This window comes from Limulus polyphemus, unplaced genomic scaffold, assembly GCF_000517525.1.
Source record: "Limulus polyphemus unplaced genomic scaffold, Limulus_polyphemus-2.1.2 Scaffold593, whole genome shotgun sequence".
In the NCBI taxonomy this organism is placed as follows: Eukaryota; Metazoa; Arthropoda; class Merostomata; order Xiphosura; family Limulidae; genus Limulus; species Limulus polyphemus.
In genome coordinates, this window is record NW_013666203.1 from 348,870 (window position 1) to 353,210 (window position 4,341).

Here is a 4,341-nt window from a genome sequence, read left to right on the forward strand (position 1 = left end):
TACGAAAAAATCAATTAACAAACGGAGACGTAACAATACTATATAATATAGACAATCCCAACCTCTTTACAAGCCAGCATGGTCAGGTAGCAAAGTGTATTGTAAAACAGCTATGAAATGGGAACATGTTGAAGTAAAAACTAATACAGAAACCAAACTCTCACCCTCATAAATCTTCTTAGAATCAACACTTCTCAGAGCGCCAAACTTTTGTAGCTCTACGCAGCCACATCTTGAGTTTGAGGGAATAATATCGACTAAAGTCTAAATCCTGATATTTCAGATGGGGTTTTTTATGGTGGTTTGCTCCCACACATGGGCGCCCGCAGGAAGAGGCAAGGGGGCACTTGACCTCCTCTGGATTTTCAAAAAGAAAAAAAATTACTAGATATGTAAAATTATTCTTCCATGTTATTGGAAAATCATAAGGTATTTGTGATTACAGGGGTATTGAGCCCCCTAATTTTTTTTCTGCGGGCACCCTTGCTCCCATGCCACCTGGTGGGCACGCTCCTGATAAAGTAGTGTTACGACAGCGGAAGTCACGTGACGCTAGTGACACGTCATGATATACTAGATGTGCGGTATTCTTGTATATAAGACCGCCAAGAAGTGACGGCAACAATGGAATTGAATTGCAGACAGAGATAGAGACGGACAATTGGGTCAAGCGCGTGAATCGTTCGTTGTGAATTATAGCGTTTGTTTAAGTTAACTGACTGTGGGAATTAAGTGTATTGCAAAGTTGTACTGAGAAAGAATAAACTAGTTTTATTTAAGGAAGGACTTGTATTGCTAAGGTTTTTCGGAGGGGGTTTCTGCGGAGAATTAACAAACGAACAGAGAGACGTAACAGTAGCATTCAACATTTTGGGTACAAGTGTCTGATAGAGGTATACAACTTTAATAGAAGCGCCAAGATTGAGTTTTAATATCAATTTAATTACTTATCAATAACTCATAACGGTTTATCTTGTTATAACCTAAAATATATCATCTACACACACACTTGTATAATTAAGCAACGCTGAAAGTGTATTGTAAAAACGGCTATGCAATGGGAACATGTTGAAGTAAAAACTAATACAGAAACGAATCTCTCACTTCTCACCCTCATAAATCTTCTAAGAATCAATACTTCTCAGAGCGCCAAACTTTTGTAACTCTACGGCATGCAGTTACATCTGAAGCAATAAAGACTAATATTGAGCGAATACAAAGTATGCAAAATTATTTGTATTGCTTCTTTTTTCCTGTAATTTGATTTTTTTAAGCAATAGTATATGTCTGTATGACAACAGGTGGCGAGATCTATGAATGTATAGTAAACAAAACAGAAGACAAGTGATTAGAAAAGGTGTAGCTTTTTAAATGGTTCTTCTTCCAGAGTAAGTACTTCAGATTTTTCGTTTAGAATAAACCATATAGATTTGAAATAGTTTTTCATAATATTGTTTTTCTTGTGTCTTAAGTGTATAATAAATCATCTTGCATTAAACGGTCTATAACCTATGCAGTATACCCCTGTGGCCGTGTTAACTTCTTAAGTTTTTTCTTTTTTTTATTTATTTGATTAATACAAGGCCCCTATTTTTATGGTTGAAAAAAACGAGACCAACAGTTTGGAATTAGGCACCGTATAATTTCTAATTATGCATTGATTATGTGAAAAATTTTAAATCACTCAATCCTTTCCTAGGCTAAATTGTTAAAAACAGCTTAAGTTAAGAGAATGTTAGATATAATTCATGCAAGTTATTAATGCTATTAATTGCATTATTGACAGTACTTCTGTTTATATTTTTTGAGATTCAACTGTTATTAGGGCCACTGTAACCAAAAAGTTGTAAACTCACAAGCAGTTTGATGCATAAATACTCTACTTTATAAGCTAGTATTACCCTATCAGTAATTCTAAGGTGAAAAACAACAACAACAGATAAGTAAGAAAACTGAGAAGAGCTCACTACAAATGAGACAATTGATCCTATACCATTAAATCAAAAGTATGGCTCTTAAGTTGCAGGTAATCTAACATCATGATTCAAACGAAAACTGTGAAGTATAAATGTAATTAAAACATTCATAATACATCATTTAAATTGAAAATGTTAATATGTAGATTAAAGAACAGTTAATTTGTCAAATATAATTACACATATGATGGTGTTTCAGATAATTCTAACATCATAACATGATATAAAGACAAAAATGGACCTTTTGGTCCTTCAGGGCTGTTCTACCACACTGACACATGAGAAAATCCCACTTATTATGATGCACAGATTGTTAATATGTGAGACTGAATACACATAGAAATATATCAACCCTTTTATTTCCATCTCTATCTTATATCCCTCTCTTAGTTATTCTTTGATTTTTCTAATTAATAGAGGGCTATACAATAACAAAGTTATATATCATAGCATCTTCCTTCTTTCAAAAAAGATGATGAAGAAAAAACCTTTAAACAGTTTTAATAACTTGGGCTTGAGCCTATTGTTGCGTATTTGCTTGTTTGTTAATTTCCAGTATAAATTCTTTCCGAGAAACTTCAGTGATACAAGTCCTTTCTTGATTAACCCAGTTTATTCTTCCTCTATACAAACTTTGTGATACACAGAATTTCCACAGTCAATACGTTTTCTCGTCACTTTACTTAACAACCTTTATAACACATGCTATAAATCACAGTGATTCACACACTTTAGTTACGGTGCATACTGTTTGCTTGACTCAATTATCTATTTCCCCAATCCCACTGGTTTTTCTCGCCAAGCTTATATACTAAGAAAAAGAGGGCATCTCGATCAGACTAGAGTTGCCGGGAAAATTCATGATCCTTCAAGAAACTCCAGCGTGCATGTTTCCAGCGTTGCATGACTTCCACTGTCATAACACTATCAAAACAAGAAGTACGTTTAAAATTAAATCAAGAAAAACTGGTGTACAGTACCCAAACTTGTAACAAATACCTTAGACATTACTTCGATCTATTAAAGAAGACAAAAAACATTATTACACATAGCCTCTAGTTCAAACTGAAGGCTTGGTTATCCTTTCTGAATAAGCAATAGATCAGGTCCTGCTGGTGAACAAGCTGACTGTGATGAATATCTGGCTCCAACTTTAGGTGTTTATGGTTATAATAAGAGTACCTGATATATGCTGAAGATGGAAGCAATTATAACAGAAAATAACAGAAGGGGTTTCTATCATATAGGACCTGAAAACATTTGGAGCACTTCCAATTACATTGCCAGCAGTGGCCCAAACTTCTTATTGTCTAGTTTTATCTAAACATGGTTTAAAGGAAGAAGGTCCGGGATTGGTTGTACTCTGTGGTAGGAGTTATAAATGCAATTATAAGCAGCTTTACCTTTAAGATGTCACTACTGTTACTTGCAACACTGTATAGAAGGACTATGAGGATGTAATAGAATCTAGAGAAATTCACAGTATTCATCCAACTACAAAATGAAATGATATCCTAGTAGTTTATGAGCAACATCGTTAAAGGTTGGCATTTCATAAAGCTTACATTTGACTGCTAGGACCTGAGATCATGTAAATACAGAGTTGATACATTTCTCCTTTACACTTAACTTCAGCCATAAACCCACCTTAATTTTGAATTTGAGGATAGATTCCATGGATGATAAGGACATGCTACAATGCTGAAATAATGGCCATAATGGAAAGTTTTTATAATCCTGTTAGACATTTAATCCCATATTTAGGTAGTGGTCTTCACCTGTGGCAGGTGCAGTAATTTTCACGCAAAGTGCCATCCAAATTGGCAAACACAGGCAAAAGGTCTATATTTATGATATTTACATTTCTTAGCTGGACATGTAAATTACTTCTGTGTTTTAGTTACACTTTAGGCACAGATTTCTATTATTGGCACATGATGCTTGGCAGTATCTTCCTAAGTGTTGATTTTTGACTCGCACTATTTAAAGGAGTTAATCTGTTGTTATTACAATGTGTATTGTTATGGTTATGATGATTTCTTGAATGTGCGTGAAACTCATCTAAGTGCATAATAGATAGTGTACTGGATATCTGACTATTCACCAGATCTGATTGAGCAAAGGTAAGATTAGGTTTTAACTATATACCTTTTAACAGCTCTTTTTTTCAGTAATTGCAGTTAAATGTATTCTGTCCCTTATCTAGTCTTCTTTATTGTCCCTAAGCCTGCAATGAGAGCACAAATAAAAGCTTCCACTGATTCATTGATGAAACAGAGCCCTTTTCTGAATAACATTTTTGCTCTTACAAATGATTCTCATGAGGAGAGTTTTAATGCTGTTATAGAAAAATTTCAGGATCATT

At 34.3% G+C, this 4,341-nt stretch overlaps 1 protein-coding gene across 1 annotated transcript in view; it reads left to right on the top strand.

Annotated features, from left to right (window-relative positions):
• The first annotated feature begins 1,232 nt into the window (after positions 1–1,232).
• The window catches only part of LOC106459332 (nudC domain-containing protein 2-like), a 23,704-nt gene continuing 20,595 nt past the window's right edge, over positions 1,233–4,341 (top strand). Inside the window, exon 1 of the mRNA XM_013918953.2 lies at positions 1,233–1,388. The gene's annotated coding sequence lies outside the window, so the exon portion shown is untranslated. The remainder of the gene's footprint in view (positions 1,389–4,341) is intronic.